Raw genomic sequence first — 25,469 nt, forward strand, 5'->3', positions numbered from 1 at the left:
TTAAGTAACAACTCGAAAACGTGTAGGGCAAACTTGTACGAAGCTAGTTTGTACACGATAAAGCTTCGTCTACATTCAGCTCCAAGTTTTACCTACTCGTTGTTAAGGCGTGGCTTAACCTGTTTATTGTTATCGTAAAGGGAAACTTTTGGAAATAAATTCATCAAAACTAGTTTTTCTGTTTTTGGGTCAAACATTCTCCGAAGATATTGGGTGTTTTAAGGAGCGGAAAGAAAACGGGGGCGTAGCTCAGATGGTAGAGCGCTCGCTTAGCATGCGAGAGGTACCGGGATCGATGCCCGGCGCCTCCAATTTTTTTTAAATGATTTAAATAACTGATTAATATTAAATGTAAAGTATTCAATTTGATAAAAATTAATAACCACTTCTACCGCCTGAAATTTACTATAGTTTCTTTCTTGAGCTCTGGAAATATGGTTTGTGAAATACTACAAACTTATTGTTATATATTTGAGGTATTTCAAAAATGTCTTTTGAAAAATCAGCAAATGCGCAGTGTTTCAAAAATCCCAAATGTTTTCCAAAATTAAAAAATGATCCGTTACGAATAATATTTATATTTTGGTAATAAGGAAATAATACGAATAAACGTGGGAAGAATTATAGTTATCCACATGCGTCTCTCCGAATAAATCGTGTGTTAAAATGCTCCAAAATGGCCTTTTTCAGCCCTTAAACTAGTTATAAATAACTATTTAAAATTCTAAAATTTAATAATAGAAGATACAAGATACTTCGTGACCTAAATAAAGTAATGTATAAATTATTTAATAAAATAAATAAAGAAATGTATAAATTATTTAATAAAATAAATAAAGAAATGTATAAATTATTTAATAAAATAAATAAAGAAATGTATAAATTATTTAATAAAATAAATAAAGAAATGTATAAATTATTTAATAAAATAAATAAAGAAATGTATAAATTATTTAATAAAATAAATAAAGAAATGTATAAATTATTTAATATAATAAATAAAGAAATGTATAAATTATTTAATAAAATAATAAAGAAATGTATAAATTATTTAATAAAATAAATAAAGAAATGTAAAAATTATTTAATAAAATAAATAAAGAAATGTATACATTATTTAATAAAATAAATAAATAAATGTATAAATTATTTAATAAAATAAATAAAGAAATGTATAAATTATTTAATAAAATAAATAAAGAAATGTATAAATTATTTAATAAAATAAATAAAGAAATGTATAAATTATTTAATAAAATAAATAAAGAAATGTATAAATTATTTAATAAAATAAATAAAGAAATGTATAAATTATTTAATAAAATAAATAAAGAAATGTATAAATTATTGAATAAGGTAAATAGAGAAATGTATAAATTATTGAATAAGATAAATAAAGAAATATTTATTCAATTCAAATAAATTTTATTTCCTGCAATGTAAAATGCCAAGAGGCGCTTTTTACAACATTACAGGTTTTTTTATTTTTATATTATTGTTTCTCTTTTTATTTGAATTATTTAAGGTTTAAAAACACTTTACATATATTTACATATTTTTTTTTTAGTTTGGTACAATGAGGTAAAGATAATTATAGAGTTAAAAACACTTTTGCATATATTTACAAACACTTTGTCAGAAGTCTTAAAAGAGTTAAAAGATTTTTCTTTTTTTTTCCCTTTTGTAAAAGAAAATATATTTACAAGGTTATAAGTTTAAAAATTTAAATACCACTGTTGCATAGTGAAAATGCAACAGTGGTATTTTAATTTTTTAACTAATTTTAATACAGTAGAACAACAAAAAGAATACAAGATTATACTTTTAATTTTAATTTTCCACGGTGACGCGTTTACATTTCAATTCATAAAAACAAATTAAATTTTTAAATTTTTAGTACAACGTTACACAATTATATATATATACATTTTCTTTTTAGAAGAAACATTAATTGATTAATTGATTAAGCTTTGTGCAACACTTTTTTAAAATTGTCCTTATTTACTTCTGAGAATTCTAGATTTTTACATAAAGTGTTATATGTATATTGGATTCGTTTTATTGGATTTCTTAAGCTTATGTCGGATACGTAAAACCCTTAAAAAGTAATTTTATATTTCCGATTTGTGGGAAATTTTCCGCATTTCATTTTTCCCGTAAATTCACTAGTAAAATTCAAGTCGTCGTGTGGATCTTTAACAATACCTCAAAAAGTGTTTCTTCCTACTGTCACATGATGATTAATTATCAACGTGGGCGTAGCGCAGGTGGTAGAGTTACCGCTTAGCGTGCTATTACAACATATTAGTGTCATTATATCTAACCCAATTCTAATCTAATATTGCGTTATTTGACTAAAATACCTTTACGGAAATCATACGGACCATAACGCCTGTAGAAGTGTTCTAAGCGCCATGCACCGGTGCTCAGGGAGAAGTTAATTTTCGGGTTTTGGCCCACACTAAGGAAATAAACTGGATATTGAAACAAGTTGGCTTAGGGCGAAACGTGTTTTTTTCGTTTATGGGTCAGACATTTGTGAAAAAGGGATATTAAACTTCGAAAGTGTATCGGGGGCGTAGCTCAGATGGTAGAGCGCTCGCTTAGCATGCGAGAGGTACCGGGATCGATGCCCGGCGCCTCCACTTTTTGATGATATTTTACTTAAATAATCTAAACATGTAAACAATTAATTGATAAAATATTTAGTATTTACTCGCGTATGACTTGAACATGAAGGCTATTCAGTAAAAATCAAAAATGATATAGAAATATCAAACTAACGATTGTATAAGTTCAATTTTAATTTCATAATATTAACTTATCTAATCTAAGCATTAACTGATACATATTTAGTAATATCTTGCTTACGATTTGAACAGGATTTGATCTCCGCAGAGAGAACACACAACAGCCATCGGGGAGCACCATATCTTTATGATTACGTCTATCAGTTACTTTCGTGTGTGAAATTTTTACTAAGAACCGTTTCTAAAATGATCACACACGGCCTCAGCAGGCTCCTAAACTCCAGCAAGAGGAGCCAGGTTCGATCCCAGCTGGTGGCACTGGGTAAAAACTCGAAACCACTCCTTTTGCGTCGAGTTTGCAAGTTCTCTCCCCACTGATTAAAGCGGTTTTCCTCCGAATTCTTCGGTTTCCCCTTTCCATAAAAATTTGTAGATGTTAACGGTAATAGTTCGTGTAGGGAGCTGTTGGCTCACGGGCTACAACCCTCCTACGCATTGTGACCCGGCCACCTGTTTAAGGCATTAAAAGTCCCTAGATGCCTCGGGTATTATTAGCCTAGCTGACCACTCTCACACACTAATATTATATTCAACTGGTATTACTAATACCTTTTGCAATCTCAAAAATAATTACACTGGTATTCAGGGAAACAGCGTACACAGATTCTCGTATACCATTACAAATGTCTTAGTCTATGAGTAAACTATTTCCAAAGAATTTAATTTATCACCCAAAAATAGTTAGCAAAGGTTAAAATTCGAATTTCTATAGGAATATATTAAAAATAATGGACCAAAAGCAACCCATTTTCAAGTTCAAGAAAACAATTTGCTAAAAGTGCCACACGTCGTTTGAATAATCTGTGATGTAATTTCATGGAAATCACCTTGTGATGGCAAATCTGTCCCATCACATTTAAAGATGATAACAGCCCGTTTTCCGAAGAATTTTATTTAACAAAAATCTAGAAATAGATTTTTTCGTGCGGTCATACTACGACTAATCTTTAACAGAGCCGCATTTGAGACCGCGAGAAAAGTTGAGCTAAATTACAAAACATTTTTACTCGCGCAGTAAAGTAATTTACTGTACTTTTAAAGTTTTGGCTCCATATTGGGGGGAAACCATTTAAATATGGATTCACAGGAGTGAATGAATGAATATTTATTTTATCTTTAAAATACAAATCCCTTTTATAACAGGGGGGGGGGGGAAACCATTTACTGGATTCGCGGGTACAACAGTGCTCAGGGAGAAGTTAATCTACTGGGTTTGGTCAGCACTACGGATCCCGTAACAGGAAATAAAGAAACAAGTTGGCTTAGGCCGAAACGTGTTTTTTCTTTTGTGGGTCAAACTTTCTTTTAAAACGAAACATTACTGTAAAGTCTACATCGGGGGCGTAGCTCAGATGGTAGAGCGCTCGCTTAGCATGCGAGAGGTACCGGGATCGATGCCCGGCGCCTCCACTTTTTGACGATATTTTATTTATTTAATTTACACATTTACAAAATCAAATGAAAAATATTAAGTAATTTCTTCTACTTGATCAATTTTAGCACTAAATTAACTAGGCGTGTAAGCGAACGTTTCCGTCTCATCTTGACGTTTGAATAGAAGCAAAAGTCTAACGTAGACGTTTAGGTATACGCCTAGCTTATGATTTGCTAAAACTATCTAATTTAAAAAGGAAAGTTCTATTTGAAATGAGAATTACAAAAGTGGCATTTACCACATGTGGAAATAGCACGTGGCGATGTTTACTTTTTTTTCGTGGGAGTCGGTAGGAACCATGAAACGGGCCGCTTTCTTTGTAATAAGCCGCCGAAATATCATTTTTTTTACCATAGCTTTTTCCAGTATTAACAATTACGCTTTGTTGCTATTATAATGTACGCGTAAATTAAACATAAAGGGCAACGCAAGTAGCCATTCAGGGGGGTAAATTATCTTATAGATAAAAAGAACGACCACGCATAGCGTTTCCCTCTGTAAATAAAAGCAGAACTATATTTGCCGAATTTATTTTGTATAAATGCGCGTCTCGCGGTTTTTATGAAAAATCCACGCATTCTTTAGTCGCGAAAATAAACGAGAAAAGTGAATTTTCCTAGCTAACCGACAAATCGGATCCTTTATACAAAAGAAGTGTAATAAAACAAAGATAAATATTCTGTCGGGGTATAAAGATCGTTTATTCCCATTCGACCGAAATCCCATTCGACCGAATCCCATTCCACCGAATCCCATTCGACCGAAAGAATTTTAAAATGTAGCCCAACTGGCGGGGTGATTTGGTATTTTATTTATAAGGTATGTACTATAAAATTTGAATTTTGTTTCCGTGGTGGGGTGTTAAATACCGCTTAATAAGTTGAATTGTATTTGACCGATATAAAAAACTAAAACATTTTTATTTTTAGCACAACGAGGCTATTATGAAATTATTTTGAAAACAATTTTCAGAAATATATTTTGTTACTTTTTTTTTATCAAAATCTATAGTTTTAAGTCGAAAATTATTTTAAAATTAATTTTAATTAAAATGATTAACTTTAAATCGGTAAAATTATTATTATTCTATCATATTACTAAGATCCGAAGACGCATTTTGAGACCGGTTTCATCAAAATCGGTTAAGTAGTTCAAAAGTTACGACTACTTCCGGTTTAGCGCGCGCGTTCCAAGATGGCGGTGAAAGCCGGCTTCGGATTCTTGGGGACTTTTGGGGGATGATGTAGGACCACAACACTTTTAATTTCTGAAATTTTCAGAAACAGCATATTATTTTCCCTTCTTTGACCAAAAAATGCTTATCTACCCTGTACTAATTATATAATAGCTCTTTCTATAAAATAATATATACGCATACGTATAAAAAGTGTTATTTTTTGGAGCGCGCGCTTCCTAATAATTCCGTGTAGAGGGTCTCGTGCGTTTTCGCGCGAGCTCAACAAAAACGAAAATATTCGCGCGCTCTCTAACTGCACGATGAATCACGTGACCTCTCGTATTTTATATAAAGAGATAATTCTGCCGTTTAACATTATTTTGTCTAAATCGTGAAGTACACGTAATATTACGCAACAAATCTATTTCTAAATATTTTTTTTATAAATCTCAATATTTATATTACATTATTTCAAAATCGAAATACTAGTTGGCCTATATCTATTTGTCCATTTTTACAAATAAAACTAGAGTTGTAAATTGTAAGTCGGAAAAGTTTACGAGGAAAGTTTTTTCCGAAAAAAATAATAATAAAACTAAACCTCTCAACTAGTATCACAAAACATTAAAAACCCTCAAAAAGTAATTTATGTTTCAGTTTTTTATTTTTCCGATTTGCGGAAAACTAACAACTCTAAATAAAACTACGAACTATTTAGAATCACATAAAAAATAAAAATTTCTTAAGCCTTGGCTAAAAATTTCGAAAGGTTTTACTTGTAAAAATTGCCTAAATATACAACTTTAAACCATAGATATAGGTTAACTCAAAAAATAGTGAAGACGTAATTAATAAATGATTCCAATTAGTTATGCATAATAATAGACTAATTAGCTGGTGCCATCTGTTTCTAGACACTTTTGCCAAATATATTAAGGTTTAGTTCTCCAATAACACGATAGATGGAGCCAACACGATTTTATTAAGTTCATTTACAAGGCCTAACTCTCCAACACAACAAATACTGTCCCGCGAAACGGTAGGTCCTGGAAGGCGGATTTGGATCTCTATTTATTCTACCTCATTGGTGGACCATTATCCCCAATATTAGACAATTTTTACTTGAAAAACTTGGAAAACATGTTTTTAAAGGACCATAATACTAATAGTAATTATGTCAACAATGTTCTGTGACTTCGGTTCTCTATTAATGTTAGTGAGTGTAGGGAGCTGTTGGCTCGCGTGGCATGAAGGGCTTGCCACCACCCTCCTACGCATTGTAACCCGGCCACCTGAATTAATGGCTTCAAAAGTCGCTTGATGATTTAGGCCTAAGGTGGTGCCTTGGGTATTAGCCTAGCTGATTATTATTTATATATTAAATACCCTAAGTTCAATTAACTCTAAAAGTATAATTTAACCATATTATAAATTTAATAAAAATTCAAATCATTAATACTAATTAAAATTAAAAACTAGGTTATATAAACAAAACTACCCATGCAGGTAGATTTCTAAATTATCGCTCTTTCCAACTTTTTAAAATTTCAATTTAATTTAGCAATAAATATGCATAAACGTATTAATAAATCCAAATAGCTTCATCCAGAATTCAAGTTTAAATTCGAATGTTCATGCTTGTAAAAATAAACATAAGAATGTGTTTACCTAAAATTACCATATTTAGGCAACTCTAACAATGTATTAGTACGTAAATTTAAAAAGATAAATGTAAACGTAGTTTATAAAAGAGGTAGTTCTTTAAAAACCAACTAAAAATATTATTAATAAGGACATTATTAAACTTAATACCGATAGCAGCCTCTTCTACACACGCGCATTGTCATTTTTGACGAATCATGATTTTTTGTCATTTTTAATTTTTACAAAATAGCCTCCCCGTACAAACTAGATTAAAAGGATAAAAAACATAGACCTAAATAATAGTTTAACACAACATACATTTAAATCAGGTCATATTATCGATTTCAGCAATAAAAAAAATTATACAATGAAAAACATACTTACAAAGAATTCTCATAAAAAAATTAAGAAAATTAAATTTAGATAACGATGGTGAACTTTTACTAATTTGAAATATATATAATTTACTCGATTGTCTTCCAACGTAATAAGTTTTCCTTGCGGATGTTTTTTGACATCAAATTGTAGAAACTTGAATTGGTTTATTGTTCTTTTTAAAATGATTTTTTTTCCTTTTTTTATATTGTTAATAAATATCCAGAATGACTAGAAATATGTTAAACGTTGGATGATGTTAGTATATACATCACGACTAGGATATTTTAAGTAATTAAAATAGTAATGTACTCAAGAGTTTTTCGTAATTTATTAGTTTTTCTCAAGGTTAACTAATATTTCTATTTTAAAATAATGTAATATAAATATTGAGATTTATAAAAAAAAACAAAATACTTTAAAAATTAGTTGGATTCTTTAAACGCTGTCCCACGAAACTGCGATTCAGCCACTACCGGCCGTATAGCCTACGTGATTTAACCACCATTGCCTATGCTATAGACAAGGCCTGAGCAGTAGATTCGACGTACATGCGCACCTAGCGGGAATTTGCGGTGAATTCGAAAGACTAAATAATTAATTTTTTTCCCGAGCATGCACGGGCTTTAATTAATTACGTAGGTACGTCCCTATGAGTAATATATTTAGATATTAAATCAGGATAAAATCATGATCTGGCCAATCATATTTAGGGATTTTCCACCATATTTCCGAAGCGGGAAGCGGTTAATTTAAACACCAGTGTGGTCGTTTAAGAATAATATGAAACATATTTTGTTTACGTCATATTAAAATATTTTGGTTTACTAAATTTCATTTTGAGAAATAGGAAAAGTCCATTCCGTAGTTCCAATTTTACTAGTTTCCCTGGCGAGTTTTGGAAATAGGGCTTGAGAAATGAGTAAACTTTTTTTTAAGCGTTTCCCTGTACGAAACTAAAACCCAAAAGGGTTACCAACGGTCAAACTTCGAAGTTCTGTATTAAAGGCAATGCTTTAGAAGAAAACAAGTAGCTTAAATGCAACCAGTGTCATTTGAAAAATCTGGGTATAGCTCTGGGAGAGCTAGCTTGCAACGCAGAGCTATTTTTCGTGAGGACCATATTATATCGCCTGTAGAATTTCTCAACACACTATGAACCAATGAATTAATATTTATTGAACATACCCCTTTTGAATCCGGGGGGTGGCAAGCGTCTCGGTTACAAAAAAGTGTATTTACATATTTAAAGCGTAATTTAGTGTTATGACTTTTTCGTGGTAAACTAATAAGATAATACCACACTGTTAGAAATAAAGGTTTAATTTAGACCTCTGCTCTCCAATTTAAAGCCTTTTTAAACTTTATTTGCAGTACTTTATACACACTTATTGATTAAAATTCTTTAATTACTCACTATATAAAACGTTAACGTACCTGGATTACGCTGGGGTAGCAAAACGCGAGTAATAACTTCGTTTTGACCCTATTTGGGTACTCATAGTTTGACGCCTTAATCAATATCACCTATATTTTAAAATCTTGAATCAAACATTAAAAGATTTAACTGCAGTTAAATATTCCAGGTGATTGGAATATCTTCGCATTGTGTTATTTTAAAGAATATATTAAAAAGGGAAATAACGTAGTATTCAAATGCTAGTCTCGAAATTGGTACATATAATATTTTTCTTCGTTTAAGGGAATTAAATGGGTATTCAAAAGGACCAAATGTAAGAACTTAACGTTTTTATACCTTTACCACTAGGACTGGAAAAGGTTTAGTCTTAGAGCTACTTACCTTTCAATACCTCAAAAGGTATTGTATTCAACATAAAAGAGTAAAATGGGTCTAAAATAAACTATTAGACCTATAAAGAATTGATCTATTATATAAATAGTAGTACCTAAATGTTTCGAAATAAATTAAAAGTTCAAGTTTAGTCATTTTATAAAGCTTTATTTTTAACAGAGCATTAACTGAAGTAAATTAAATTAAATTAAGCACCATAGAACTTATTATTGGTACAGTCTTAACGTACAGTATAGTCTTGGTCATGGTCAGACTTGGTCAGTATATAGCGATTGAAGGGCCCGTTTCCGTAGAGGGCCAGAAGAGAAACCATGCTCGGGGGTGGTGGATTAGCCGCGATGTTTTCACTTAGTCAAAATGTCTCCATCTGTCCCAGTGGATCAGAATGTTCTTCACAGTTCTCCTCCACCGCTATGCACCAGTGCTCAGGGAGAAGTTAATCTACGGCTCCCGTAATAGGAAATAAAATGGATATTGAAACAAGTTGACTTAGGGCGAAACGTGTTTTTTCGTTTATGGGTCAAACTTTTTTTTGAAACTTTACATTACCATCAGACTTCCATCGGGGGCGTAGCTCAGATGGTAGAGCGCTCGCTTAGCATGCGAGAGGTACCGGGATCGATGCCCGGCGCCTCCAATTTTTTTTAAATGATTTAAATAACTGATTAATATTAAATGTAAAGTATTCAATTTGATAAAAATTAATAACCACTTCTACCGCCTGAAATTTACTATAGTTTCTTTCTTGAGCTCTGGAAATATGGTTTGTGAAATACTACAATTATTGATCGATGCCCGGCGCCTCCAATTTTTTTTAAATGATTTAAATAACTGATTAATATTAAATGTAAAGTATTCAATTTGATAAAAATTAATAACCACTTCTACCGCCTGAAATTTACTATAGTTTCTTTCTTGAGCTCTGGAAATATGGTTTGTGAAATACTACAATTATTGGTCGGATTTTAATTTACAAAACTTATTGTTATATATTTGACGTATTTCAAAAATGTCTTTTGAAAAATCAGCAAATGCGCAGTGTTTCAAAAATCCCAAATGTTTTCCAAAATTAAAAAATGATCCGTTACGAATAATATTTATATTTTGGTAATAAGGAAATAATGGACAGTGACTTTCCCTGAAGCAGCACAGGGATGGTGTCATTCGATAGATCTCAGCAAACTAAGAACGTTGAAAACATTCACAGTCATAAGTTATTTCAAACCAAAGTTACAACTAGTTTAAGTGTTGGAAAAAGCCATTTTTGAGCATGTCAACACGCGATTTATTTCAATAGACAATATAATTGTTCCGACGTTTATTAGTAAACGTTACAATTAGTCAATTTAATAGCTTTTTCAAGTCTCCTCTCGCAACCTTAGGATAAAATTTGGGTTTAAAATTTAGAGAATATTATAGAAAAGCTAAGCTAAAACCGCCATATTTGGCTAAAAATTGTATTAGCCAGCAATGAAAGGAATGTTTAATAAATTGCGTAAAACTAATTTACAAATGCAAATTAAAAGTAAATAAAGTTATCTGAAAGAAAAAAGTAACTTATTTTTGGATAAAAAGGTTTCAATATTTTTACACGTATTTTATCTCCTAAATGAAAGACTCTCTTCAAAAAATATATAATCTTTAAAATTATAAATTTATCTTTATCAATAAATATGTTTTTTTTTGTTCGAAAGGTATTTATCTTAGAATTTTTTTGTGTGCTCTAGTGATTACTGGTACCAATTAGATTAACTTAATATTGTTTATTATTAAAATTATGTGTGCAAATTAGGTATATCAAATGGTAACACTAGTTTGCGCAACGTTAGGACTATTCTGCTACAGTTATTTCTATCCAAATTTTAGCTAGGAATTTAGTTATTAATTTCTAAATTTTGAAACACAACTTTCTCCAAAGGTTGCGATGGGAAACTTAAAAAAATAATAAATGGCCTAATTGTAACGTTTACGAATAAACGTGGGAAGAATTATAGTTATCCACATGCGTCTCTCCGAATAAATCGTGTGTTAACATGCTCCAAAATGGCCTTTTTCAGCCCTTAAACTAGTTATAAATAACTATTTAAAATTCTAAAATTTAATAATAGAAGATATAAGATACTTCGTGACCTAAATAAAGTAATGTATAAATTATTTAATAAAATAAATAAAGAAATGTATAAATTATTTAATAAAATAAATAAAGAAATGTATAAATTATTTAATAAAATAAATAAAGATGTGTATAAATTATTTAATAAAATAAATAAAGAAATGTATAAATTATTTAATAAAATAAATAAGGAAATGTATAAATTATTTAATAAAATAAATAAAGAAATGTATAAATTGTTTAATAAAATAAATAAAGAAATATGTAAAAATTATTTAATAAAATAAATAAAGAAATGTATACATTATTTAATAAAATAAATAAAGAAATATTTATTCAATTCAAATAAATTTTATTTAATGCAATGTAACATGCCAAGAGGCGCTTTTTACAACATTACAGTTTTTTTATTTTTATATTATTGTTTATCTTTTTATTTGAATTATTTAAGGTTTAAAAACACTTTACATATATTTACATACTTTTTTTTAGTTTGGTACAATGAGGTAAAGATAATTATAGAGTTAAAAAACACTTTTGCATATATTTACAAACACTTTGTCAGAAGTCTTAAAAGAGTTAAAAGATTTTTCTTTTTTTCCCTTTTGTAAAAGAAAATATATTTACAAGGTTATAAGTTTAAAAATTTAAATACCACTGTTGCATAGTGAAAATGCAACAGTGGTATTTTAATTTTTTAACTAATTTTAATACATTAGAACAACAAAAAGAATACAAGATTATACTTTTAATTTTAATTTTCCACGGTGACGCGTTTACATTTCAATTCATAAAAACTAATTAAATTTTTAAATTTTTAGTACAACGTTACACAATTATATATATACATTTTCTTTTTAGAAGAAACATTAATTGATTAATTGATTAATTGATTAAGCTTTGTGCAACACTTTTTTAAAATTGTCCTTATTTACTTCTGAGAATTCTAGATTTTTACATAAAGTGTTATATGTATATTGGATTCGTTTTATTGGATTTCTTAAGCTTATGTCGGATACGTAAAACCCTTAAAAACTAATTTTATTTTTCCGATTTGCGGGAAATTTTCCGCATTTCATTTTTCCGGTAAATTCACTAGTAAAATTCAAGTCGTCGTGTGGATCTTTAACAATACCTCAAAAAGTGTTTCTTCCTACTGTCACATGATGATTAATTATCAACGTGGGCGTAGCGCAGGTGGTAGAGTTACCGCTTAGCGTGCTATTACAACATATTAATGTCATTATATCTAACCCAATTCTAATCTAATATTGCGTTATTTGACTAAAATACCTTTACGGAAATCATACGGACCATAACGCCTGTAGAAGTGTTCTAAGCGCCATGCACCGGTGCTCAGGGAGAAGTTAATTTTCGGGTTTTGGCCCACACTAAGGAAATAAACTGGATATTGAAACAAGTTGGCTTAGGGCGAAACGTGTTTTTTTCGTTTATGGGTCAGACATTTGTGAAAAAGGGATATTAAACTTCGAAAGTGTATCGGGGGCGTAGCTCAGATGGTAGAGCGCTCGCTTAGCATGCGAGAGGTACCGGGATCGATGCCCGGCGCCTCCAATTTTTGATTAAATTTTATTTATTTAATCTAAACGTGTAAACAATTAATTGATAAAATATTTAGTATTTACTCGCGTATGACTTGAACATGAAGGCTATTCAGTAAAAATCAAAAATGATATAGAAATATCGAACTAACGATTGTATAAGTTCAATTTTAATTTCATAATATTAACTTATCTAATCTAAGCATTAACTGATACATATTTAGTAATATCTTGCTTATGATTTGAACAGGATTTGATCTCCGCAGAGAGAACACACAACAGCCATCTTTATGATTACGTCTATCAGTTACTTTCGTGTGTGAAATTTTTACTAAGAACCGTTTCTAAAATGATCACACACGGCCTCAGCAGGCTCCTAAACTCCAGCAAGAGGAGCCAGGTTCGATCCCAGCTGGTGGCACTGGGTGAAAACTCGAAACCACTCCTTTTGCGTCGAGTTTGCAAGTTCTCTCCCCACTGATTAAAGCGGTTTTCCTCCGAATTCTTCGGTTTCCCCTTTCCATAAAAATTTGTAGATGTTAACGGTAATAGTTCGTGTAGGGAGCTGTTGGCTCACGGGCTACCACCCTCCTACGCATTGTGACCCGGCCACCTGTTTAAGGCATTAAAAGTCCCTAGATGCCTCGGGTATTATTAGCCTAGCTGACCACTCTCACACACTAATATTATATTCAACTGGTATTACTAATACCTTTTGCAATCTCAAAAATAATTACACTGGTATTCAGGGAAACAGCGTACACAGATTCTCGTATACCATTACAAATGTCTTAGTCTGTGAGTAAAGAATTTTCAACGAATTTAATTTATCACCCGAAAATAGTTAGCAAAGGTTAAAATTCGAATTTCTATAGGAATATATTAAAGATAATGGACCAAAAGCAACCCATTTTCAAGTTCAAGAAAACAATTTGCTAAAAGTGCCACACGTCGTTTGAATAATCTGTGATGTAATTTCATGGAAATCACCTTGTGATGGCAAATCTGTCCCATCAAATTTAGGGATAATAACAGCCCGTTTTCCGAAGAATTTTATTTAACAAAAACCTAGAAATAGATTTTTTCGTGCGGTTATACTACGACTAATCTTTAACAGAGCCGCATTTGAGACCGCGAGAAAAACTGAGCTAAATTACAAAAACATTTTTACTCGCGCAGTAAAGTAATTTACTGTACTTTTAAAGTTTTGGCTCCATATGGGGGGGAAAACATTTAAATATGGATTCACAGGAGTGAATGAATGAATATTTATTTTATCTTTAAAATACAAATCCCTTTTATAACAGGGGGGGAAACCATTTACTGGATTCGCGGGTACAACAGTGCTCAGGGAGAAGTTAATCTACGGGGTTTGGTCAGCACTACGGATCCCGTAACAGGAAATAAAGAAACAAGTTGGCTTAGGCCGAAACGTGTTTTTTCTTTTGTGGGTCAAACTTTCTTTTAAAACGTTACATTACTATTAAGTATACATCGGGGGCGTAGCTCAGATGGTAGAGCGCTCGCTTAGCATGCGAGAGGTACCGGGATCGATGCCCGGCGCCTCCACTTTTTGACGATATTTTATTTATTTAATTTACACATTTACAAAATCAAATGAAAAATATTAAGTAATTTCTTCTACTTGATCAATTTTAGCACTAAATTAACTAGGCGTGTAAGCGAACGTTTCCGTCTCATCTCGACGTTTGAATAGAAGTAAAAGTCTAACGTAGACGTTTAGGTATACGCCTAGCTTATGATTTGCTAAAACTATCTAATTTAAAAAGGAAAGTTCTATTTGAAATGAGAATTACAAAAGTGGCATTTACCACATGTGGAAATAGCACGTGGCGATGTTTACTTTTTTTTCGTGGGAGTCGGTAGGAACCATGAAACGGGCCGCTTTCTTTGTAATAAGCCGCCGAAATATCATTTTTTTTACCATAGCTTTTTCCAATATTAACAATTACGCTTTGTTACTATTATAATGTACGCGTAAATTAAACATAAAGGGCAACGCAAGTGGCCATGCAGGGGGGTAAATTATCTTATAGATAAAAAGAACGACCGCGCATAGCCTTTCCCTCTGTAAATAAAAGCAGAACTATATTTGCCGAATATAAATGCGCCTCTCGCGGTTTTTATGCAAAATCCACGCATTCTTTAGTCGCGAAAATAAACGAGAAAAGTGAATTTTCCTAGCTAACCGACAAATCGGATCCTTTATACAAAAGAAATGTAATAAAACAAAGATAAATATTCTGTCGGGGTATAATGATCGTTTATTCCCATTCGACCGAAATCCCATTCGACCGAATCCCATTCGACCGAAAGAATTTTAAAATGTAGCCCAATTGGCGGGGTGATTTGGTATTTTATTTATAAGGTATGTACTATCGAAGTTCCATGTTTAGGTTGGGTTAGGTTAGGTTAGGTTAGAGTTGGTTAAGTTTACTATTTCAGTTTTGGTTCAGTTACTTTTCTTGACTAGGTGAAGATAAAAATATAATTCATGCTCATTCCATTTTATTTTCAAATAAATGCATAGTACAAAGATATTAAAATGGCATAGCTAAATTCCTTTATTAGCTATCCGCTCCATTGCGAACGACTTCAGTAACTAAATTGAAAACATAGCAAAAGCCAATTTATATAGCAGCGTTCGGTCGAATGGGACACATAAAAGCGTTCGGTCGAATGGGACACATAAAAACCGCACGTTTCGGCGGAATTCGGTCGAATGGGACACCTCAAAAACCGCCTTCGGTCGAATGGGATTTCGGTCGAATGGGACTAAAGCATAATGATAGGGAAATTGTGAAGGGAGACGGGATGTAGGACCAAGTGTGTGGGGTCTTGGATTTTCTTAATCCAAGGTGAGGCTAGCGGTAGAGATTTAATAAAAATATTCAATTCGCAAATAATTTTATTCCAACACATTGTTAAATCGAAAATATCAACGTCAAACTCTCGGAAACTAAAGCCCAATTCACATTTTACAATTATTTGGGCAACTTAACTGTATCCAACTTATTAAGCAAGAAAATTGTATAGTGTGAACAGACAAATTGTAACAATTGTTCCCACTTTTTCTGTTCAGACTATACAATTTACTTGCTTACAATTAGTTGGATACAGTTAAGTGGTCAAATTAATTGTATAGTGTGAACTGGGCTTGACTCAGTTCTTTTCTCCATAATAAATAAAATAAGCTAATTCGCGATGTGCTACACCAAGGAGAATAAGGTTTTTGCGCTGTATAAAATCCTCCTTGGAAAACGACTTGTAGAAGAAAACATAGTTCCAAACCAAGCGCCACTTGCGTTGCCCTTTAATAGGCTTACCAACGGTTTCTTTTTGGAAATTTTTGATATGTGTAAACTTATTTCAATTCTACGTATTATCAAGAATGTATTTATTTATACCTAGGGAGAATGTCTATGTCGAGACGGTTTTTAGCCTTTCTCTCAATGCACCCGTTGGTCCCCCCAGTACGCTCCTCCGCTTAAAATAAAACGAATAGTCCCGGTATTTCATTGGCTGCTTAAAATTTACGTCACCTAACGCGATGGTAATCAAACGCCGGTGACGTTTTGTCATTCCCCCCGCGCGAGACGGGGGAAAGGCGTTCAACGTGCCCGGCGATTGTCGCAACATAATCATTCTTCCTAATAATAAATAAATACATTCTTGGTATTTAGTACAGGGTATATAAGCATTTGGAAGGGAAAAAAATATGCTGTTTCTGAAAATTTCAGAAATGAAAGGTGTTATGGTCCTTTATCATCCCCCAAAAGTCCCCAAGAATCCGAAGCCGGCTTTCACCGCCATCTTGGAACGCGCGCGCTAAACCGGAAGTAGTCGTAACGTTTGAAGTACTTAACCGATTTGGATGAAACCGGTCTCAAAATGCGTCTTCGGATCTTAGTAATATGATAGAATATTAATTTTGCCGATTTTAAGTTAATCATTTTAATTAAAATTAATTTTAAAATAATTTTAGACTTAAAACTATAGATTTTGATAAAAAAAAAGTAACAAAATATATTTCTGAAAATTGTTTTCAAAATAGTTTCATAATAGCCTCGTTGTGCTAAAAATAAAAATGTAATGTAATGAGAAAGAATTATTAGGAAGTGAGTAAGTTATTCATCATCTTCGATGTCTACTTCCGGAGTATTGCTGCACGAGGCTCCACGACAATGGTAACACATGGCTGAACAATGAAGTCCAGAATTTTTACAACTACATTCCAGCTTGGTGCTTTGTTTTTCGTTCAAATACTTCCCACAAAACAAGCAATTCTCTTTGAAATCGAAGGAGTCCGTTGTCGAACGAGGCTCTTCACAGATTGTAGATACTTCTTCATTATCACTTTTAGAAAATTTTTCTATGTATGCCTTTATACTCGAAGAACGTGTGTAATTTCGTCTACACAACGAGTGAACAGCAATACTCGAAAGGTTATCCAATTTTTCTTTAACTTGGTCCCTTCTTTGAACGCTACATTCCGCTAAGGACTTAATTCCTTTCCTAACTACGACAATATCGTTTGTTAACGGCATAGAACACAAAACGCAATTAGTTTCAGTCATCTTAACAACTATTAAGATTCGATTACTCTCTTACAACTAGTTTTTAACTTATTACCATGGCAACCTTTGTGGCTCGAGCACGAGGTATTATCATTGAATTGGGAATAATACTGCTAGAATTACAATTACGATTTTGGTTGCCATGGTTACGCGGGACCTGTTCTGATAAGACTGTACGAAATTCATCTTTATAATTAGGCGGTAGCACCATCTATATTTCGTAAAGTTATATGGCTAAAAATAAATAATTATTAGCTAACTCACCGTAACTTGAGTTAAAAAGGATCGTGTTGACAGAATAAAATTATTTTTAAACAACTTCAAAGGTTTGTTTGTAACGAGAAATCATACATTTCAATTTCGCATCAGATTCGCGAAAAAATTCAATTGCAATATAGTTGCCACCATTAGAGACAGATGCCGCCACGGCAGAACGATAAAGCTGATAAAGTCTCCTTATGGAACGAAATTGGTCCCGCGCCAGCCAGATTTAGTTCTACCTCTATTTATTCCCAACTCAATGGGTATTATACAAAATAATCTCGTGAAAATTAGCGTGAAAAAATTCACGATGTAGATTTTAATTTTGTTTCCGTGGTGGGGTGTTAAATACCGCTTAATAAGTTGAATTGTATTTGACCGATATAAAAAACTAAAACATTTTTATTTTTAGCACAACGAGGCTATTATGAAACTATTTTGAAAACAATTTTCAGAAATATATTTTGCTACTTTTTTTTATCAAAATCTATAGTTTTAAGTCTAAAATTATTTTAAACTTAATTTTAATTAAAATGATTAACTTCAAATCGGCAAAATTATATCATATTACTAAGATCCGAAGACGCATTTTGAGACCGGTTTCATCAAAATCGGTTAAGTACTTCAAAAGTTACGAGTACTTCCGGTTTAGCGCGCGCGTTCCAAGATGGCGGTGAAAGCCGGCTTCGGATTCTTGGGGACTTTTGGGGGATGATGTAGGACCACAACACCTTTCATTTCTCAAATTTTCAGAAACAGGATATTATTTTCCCTTCTTTGACCAAAAAATGCTTATCTACCCTGTACTAATTATATAATAGATCTTTCTATAAAATAATATATACGCATACGTATAAAAAGTGTTATTTTTTGGAGCGCGCGCTTCCTAATAATTCCGTGTAGAGGGTCTCGTGCGTTTTCGCGCGAGCTCAACAAAAACGAAAATATTCGCGCGCTCTCTAACTGCACGATGAATCACGTGACCTCTCGTATTTTATATAAAGATATAATTCTGCCGTTTAACATTATTTTGTCTAAATCGTGAAGTACACGTAATATTACGCAACAAATCTATTTCTAAATATTTTTTTTTATAAATCTCAATATTTATATTACATTATTTCAAAATCGAAATACTAGTTGGCCTATATCTATTTGGCCATTTTTACAAATAAAACTAGAGTTGTAAGTCGGAAAAGTTTACGAGGAAATTTTTTTCCGAAAAAAATAATAATAAAACTAAACCTCTCAACTAGTATCACAAAACATTAAAAACCCTCAAAAAGTAATTTATGTTTCAGTTTTTTATTTTTCCGATTTGCGGAAAATTAACAACTCTAAATAAAACTACGAACTATTTAGAATTACATAAAAAATAAAAAATTTCGAAAGGTTTTACTTGTAAAAATTGCCTAAATATACAACTTTAAACCATAGATATAGGTTAACTCAAAAAATAGTGAAGACGTAATTAATAAATGATTCCAATTAGTTATGCATAATAATAGACTAATTAGCTGGCGTCATCTGTTTCTAGACACTTTTGCCAAATATATTAAGGTTTAGTTCTCCAATAACACGATAGATGGAGCCAACACGATTTTATTAAGTTCATTTACAAGGCCTAACTCTCCAACACAACAAATACTGTCCCGCGAAACGGTAGGTCCTGGAAGGCGGATTTGGATCTCTATTTATTCTACCTCATTGGTGGACCATTATCCCCAATATTAGACAATTTTTACTTGAAAAACTTGGAAAACATGTTTTTAAAGGACCATAATACTAATAGTAATTATGTCAACAATGTTCTGTGACTTCGGTTCTCTATTAATGTTAGTGAGTGTAGGGAGCTGTTGGCTCGCGTGGCATGAAGGGCTTGCCACCACCCTCCTACGCATTGTAACCCGGCCACCTGAATTAATGGCTTCAAAAGTCGCTTGATGATTTAGGCCTAAGGTGGTGCCTTGGGTATTAGCCTAGCTGATTATTATTTATATATTAAATACCCTAAGTTCAATTAACTCTAAAAGTATAATTTAACCATATTATAAATTTAATAAAAATTCAAATCATTAATACTAATTAAAATTAAAAACTAGGTTATATAAACAAAACTACCCATGCAGGTAGATTTCTAAATTATCGCTCTTTCCAACTTTTTAAAATTTCAATTTAATTTAGCAATAAATATGCATAAACGTATTAATAAATTCAACACGAATAGCCATGATGATAAGGACCTCATCGAAAAACCACTAAACATTAGTGGCTATCCAAATAGCTTCATCCAGAATTCAAGTTTAAATTCGAATGTTCATGCTTGTGAAAATAAACATAAGAATGTGTTTACCTAAAATTTCCATATTTAGGCAACTCTAACAATGTATTAGTACGTAAATTTAAAAAGATAAATGTAAACGTAGTTTATAAAAGAGGTAGTTCTTTAAAAACCAACTAAAAATATTATTAATAAGGACATTATTATAGCAGCCTCTTCTACACACGCGCATTGTCATTTTTGACGAATCATGATTTTTTGTCATTTTTAATTTTTACAAAATAGCCTCCCCGTACAAACTAGATTAAAAGGATAAAAAACATAGACCTAAATAATAGTTTAACACAACATACATTTAAATCAGGTCATATTATCGATTTCAGCAATAAAAAAAATTATACAATGAAAAACATACTTACAAAGAATTCTCATAAAAAAATTAAGAAAATTAAATTTAGATAACGATGGTGAACTTTTACTAATTTGAAATATATATAATTTACTCGATTGTCTTCCAACGTAATAAGTTTTCCTTGCGGATGTTTTTTGACATCAAATTGTAGAAACTTGAATTGGTTTATTGTTCTTTTTAAAATGATTTTTTTTCCTTTTTTTATATTGTTAATAAATATCCAGAATGACTAGAAATATGTTAAACGTTGGATGATGTTAGTATATACATCACGACTAGGATATTTTAAGTAATTAAAATAGTAATGTACTCATGAGTTTTTCGTAATTTATTAGTTTTTCTCAAGGTTAACTAATATTTCTATTTTAAAATAATGTAATATAAATATTGAGATTTATAAAAAAAAAACAAAATACTTTAAAAATTAGTTGGATTCTTTAAACGCTGTCCCACGAAACTGCGATTCAGCCACTACCGGCCGTATAGAATACGTGATTTAACCACCATTGCCTGAGCAGTAGATTCGACGTACATGCGCACCTAGCGGGAATTTGCGGTGAATTCGAAAGACTAAATAATTTATTTTTTTCCCGAGCATGCACGGGCTTTAATTAATTACGTAGGTACGTCCCTATGAGTAATATATTTAGATATTAAATCAGGATAAAATCATGATCTGGCCAATCATATTTATTGATTTTCCACCATATTTCCGAAGCGGGAAGCGGTTAATTTAAACACCAGTGTGGTCGTTTAAGAATAATATGAAACATATTTTGTTTACGTCATATTAAAATATTTTGGTTTACTAAATTTCATTTTGAGAAATAGGAAAAGTCCATTCCGTAGTTCCAATTTTACTAGTTTCCCTGGCGAGTTTTGGAAATAGGGCTTGAGAAATGAGTAAACTATTTTCTAAGCGTTTCCCTGTACGAAACTAAACCCAAAAGGGTTACCAACGGTCAAACTTCGAAGTTCTGTATTAAAGGCAATGCTTTAGAAGAAAACAAGTAGCTTAAATGCACCCAGTGTCATTTGAAAAATCTGGGTATAGCTCTGGGAGAGCTAGCTTGCAACGCAGAGCTATTTTTCGTGAGGACCATATTATATCACCTGTAGAATTTCTCAACACACTATGAACCAATGAATTAATATTTATTGAACATACCCCTTTTGAATCCGGGGGTGGCAAGCGTCTCGGTTACAAAAAAAAGTATTTACATATTTAAAGCGTAATTTAATGTTATGACTTTTTCGTGGTAAACTATAAGATAATACCACACTGTTAGAAATAAAGGTTTAATTTAGACCTCTGCTCTCCAATTTAAAGCCTTTTTAAACTTTATTTGCAGTACTTTATACACACTTATTGATTAAAATTCTTTAATTACTCACTATTTAAAACGTTAACGTACCTGGATTACGCTGGGGTAGCAAAATGCGAGTAGTAACTTCGTTTTGACCCTATTTGGGTACTCATAGTTTGACGCCTTAATCAATATCACCTATATTTAAAATCTAGAATCAAACATTAAAAGATTTAACTGCTGTTAAATATTCCAGGTGATTGGAATATCTTCGCATTGTGTTATTTTAAAGAATATATTAAAAAGGGAAATAACGTAGTATTCAAATACTAGTCTCGAAATTGGTACATATAATATTTTTCTTCGTTTAAGGGAATTAAATGGGTATTCAAAAGGACCAAATGTAAGAACTTAACGTTTTTATACCTTTACCACTAGGACTGGAAAAGGTTTAGTCTTAGAGCTACTTACCTTTCAATACCTCAAAAGGTATTGTATTCAACATAAAAGAGTAAAATGGGTCTAAAATAAACTATTAGACCTATAAAGAATTTATATATTATATAAATAGTAGTACCTAAATGTTTCGAAATAAATTAAAAGTTCAAGTTTAGTCATTTTATAAAGCTTTATTTTTAACAGAGCATTGACTGAAGTAAATTAAATTAAATGAAGCACCATAGAAATGGTTATTGGTACAGTCTTAACGTACTCCATTTGTGAAGTATAGTCTTGGTCATGGTCAGACATGGTCAGTATATAGCGATTGAAGGGCCCGTTTCCGTAGGGGGCCAGAAGAGAAACCATGCTCGGGGGTGGTGGATTAGCCGCGATGTTTTCACTTAGTCAAAATGTCTCCATCTGTCCCAGTGGATCAGAATGTTCTTCACAGTTCTCCTCCACCGCTATGCACCAGTGCTCAGGGAGAAGTTAATCTACGGCTCCCGTAATAGGAAATAAAATGGATATTGAAACAAGTTGACTTAGGGCGAAACGTGTTTTTTCGTTTATGGGTCAAACTTTCTTTTGAAACTTTACATTACCATCAAACTTCCATCGGGGGCGTAGCTCAGATGGTAGAGCGCTCGCTTAGCATGCGAGAGGTACCGGGATCGATGCCCGGCGCCTCCAATTTTTTTTAAATGATTTAAATAACTGATTAATATTAAATGTAAAGTATTCAATTTGATAAAAATTAATAACCACTTCTACCGCCTGAAATTTACTATAGTTTCTTTCTTGAGCTCTGGAAATATGGTTTGTGAAATACTACAATTATTGATCGATGCCCGGCGCCTCCAATTTTTTTTAAATGATTTAAATAACTGATTAATATTAAATGTAAAGTATTCAATTTGATAAAAATTAATAACCACTTCTACCGCCTGAAATTTACTATAGTTTCTTTCTTGAGCTCTGGAAATATGGTTTGTGAAATACTACAATTATTGGTCGGATTTTAATTTACAAACTTATTGTTATATATTTGAGGTATTTCAAAAATGTCTTTTGAAAAATCAGCAAATGCGCAGTGTTTCAAAAATCCCAAATGTTTTCCAAAATTAAAAAATGATCCGTTACGAATAATATTTATATTTTGGTAATAAGGAAATAATGGACAGTGACTTTCCCTGAAGCAGCACAGGGATGGTGTCATTCGATAGATCTCAGCAAACTAAGAACGTTGAAAACATTCACAGTCATAAGTTATTTCAAACCAAAGTTACAACTAGTTTAAGTGTTGGAAAAAGCCATTTTTGAGCATGTCAACACGCGATTTATTTCAATAGACAATATAATTGTTCCGACGTTTATTAGTAAACGTTACAATTAGTCAATTTAATAGCTTTTTCAAGTCTCCTCTCGCAACCTTAGGATAAAATTTGGGTTTAAAATTTAGAGAATATTATAGAAAAGCTAAGCTAAAACCGCCATATTTGGCTAAAAATTGTATTAGCCAGCAATGAAAGGAATGTTTAATAAATTGCGTAAAACTAATTTACAAATGCAAATTAAAAGTAAATAAAGTTATCTGAAAGAAAAAAGTAACTTATTTTTGGATAAAAAGGTTTCAATATTTTTACACGTATTTTATCTCCTAAATGAAAGACTCTCTTCAAAAAAAATTATAATCTTTAATGTTATAAATTTATCTTTATCGATAAATATGTTTTTTTGTTCGAAAGTTTATTTATCTTAGAATTTTTTTATATGCTCTAGCGATTACTGATACCAATTAGATTAACATAATATTGTTTATTATTAAAATTATGTGTGCAAATTAGGTATATCAAGTGGTAACACTAATTTGCGCAACGTTAGGACTATTCTGCTACAGTTGTTTCTATCCAAATTTTAACTAGGAATTTAGTTACTAATTTCTAAATTTTGAAACACAACTTTCTCCAAAGGTTGCGATGGGAAACTTAAAAAAAAATATTAAATGGCCTAATTGTAACGTTTACGAATAAACGTGGGAAAAATTATTGTTATCCACATGCGTCTCTCCGAATTAATCGTGTGTTAACATGCTACAAAATGGCCTTTTCAGCCCTGAATAAAGAAATGTATACATTATTTAATAAAATAAATTAAGAAATATTTAAATTAATAAATAAAATAAATAAATAAATAAATATTTAAATAATAAATAAAATAAGTATATAAAATATAAATTAATTAATAAAATAAATAAATAAATATTTAAATTAATAAATAAAATAAATAAATAAATAAATATTTAAATAATAAATAAAATAAGTATATAAAATATAAATTAATTAATAAAATAAATAAATAAATATATAAATTAATTAATAAAATAAATAAATATATAAATTAATTAATAAAATAAATATAGACAGAATTAATAAAATAAATAAAGACAGAATTAATAAAATAAATAAAGACATAGAATTAATAAAATAAATAAAGACACAGAATTAATAAAATAAATAAAGACAGAAATTAATTAATAAAATAAATAAAATAAATAAAGACAGAAATTAATTAATAAAATAAATAAAATAAATAAAGACAGAAATTAATTAATAAAATAAATAAAATAAATAAAGACAGAAATTAATTAATAAAATAAATAAAATAAATAAAGACAGAAATTAATTAATAAAATAAATAAAATAAATCTGACGCATAAAGGTTTTTAATCTTTTTTCGTGCCAGTTTTCGTTTTACACAGTAAGTTTTAACTTTCTATACAATTTCTTATTGAATTTTAACCCTTGGATGCGACTATGTCGCACTCCATCAAAGAGAATGGTGACGTCCGCCAAGGAAAGGACCCGCCGGACAAGCCAAGGCAACAATATATAAGACCGAAGGCCCCTGCTATGACTCGTGAACATGCAGTTGTCTTCAACTCCGAACCAGAAATATCTTCCATCGATTACGCCATAGCTATCAATGACGTAATCGGTAAGTCAAATACAATTTACTTCGGCCGTATCTCTCGAGGACGTGCCCTAGCTTATCTTAGAACCCCCGAAATGGCTGAGCAAGTAGCCATGACGGGTTTTGAAATTAATAACACCCAAGTAAATGTCGAGCGTTTAACGAAGTCATCTGAAAAAATAATAATATCCAATGTCATGCCCGAAATCCCCAACGAGTATCTCAAGTCTCAATTAACTAGATTTTCCAAAGTTACGTCAGACATAACAG

At 31.3% G+C, this 25,469-nt stretch overlaps 7 non-coding genes across 7 annotated transcripts; all 7 read left to right on the forward strand.

The window, feature by feature from the left end:
• The first annotated feature begins 238 nt into the window (after nucleotides 1-238).
• TRNAA-AGC (transfer RNA alanine (anticodon AGC)) lies at nucleotides 239-311 on the forward strand. The gene has a single exon. It is a non-coding gene; the product is annotated as a tRNA-Ala (tRNA).
• A 2,261-nt stretch (nucleotides 312-2,572) lies between these two features.
• On the forward strand, nucleotides 2,573-2,645 carry TRNAA-AGC (transfer RNA alanine (anticodon AGC)). The gene has a single exon. It is a non-coding gene; the product is annotated as a tRNA-Ala (tRNA).
• A 1,502-nt stretch (nucleotides 2,646-4,147) lies between these two features.
• TRNAA-AGC (transfer RNA alanine (anticodon AGC)) lies at nucleotides 4,148-4,220 on the forward strand. Its single transcript has one exon. It is a non-coding gene; the product is annotated as a tRNA-Ala (tRNA).
• Nucleotides 4,221-9,818: 5,598 nt separating this feature from the next.
• TRNAA-AGC (transfer RNA alanine (anticodon AGC)) lies at nucleotides 9,819-9,891 on the forward strand. Its single transcript has one exon. It is a non-coding gene; the product is annotated as a tRNA-Ala (tRNA).
• A 2,978-nt stretch (nucleotides 9,892-12,869) lies between these two features.
• Nucleotides 12,870-12,942, forward strand: TRNAA-AGC (transfer RNA alanine (anticodon AGC)). The gene has a single exon. It is a non-coding gene; the product is annotated as a tRNA-Ala (tRNA).
• A 1,483-nt stretch (nucleotides 12,943-14,425) lies between these two features.
• TRNAA-AGC (transfer RNA alanine (anticodon AGC)) lies at nucleotides 14,426-14,498 on the forward strand. The gene has a single exon. It is a non-coding gene; the product is annotated as a tRNA-Ala (tRNA).
• An 8,348-nt stretch (nucleotides 14,499-22,846) lies between these two features.
• TRNAA-AGC (transfer RNA alanine (anticodon AGC)) lies at nucleotides 22,847-22,919 on the forward strand. The gene has a single exon. It is a non-coding gene; the product is annotated as a tRNA-Ala (tRNA).
• The last annotated feature ends 2,550 nt before the right edge of the window (nucleotides 22,920-25,469 follow it).

The sequence above is a fragment of the Leiobunum rupestre genome, chromosome 4 (assembly GCF_980474605.1).
Source record: "Leiobunum rupestre chromosome 4, qqLeiRupe1.1.hap1, whole genome shotgun sequence".
NCBI lineage: Eukaryota > Metazoa > Arthropoda > Arachnida > Opiliones > Sclerosomatidae > Leiobunum > Leiobunum rupestre.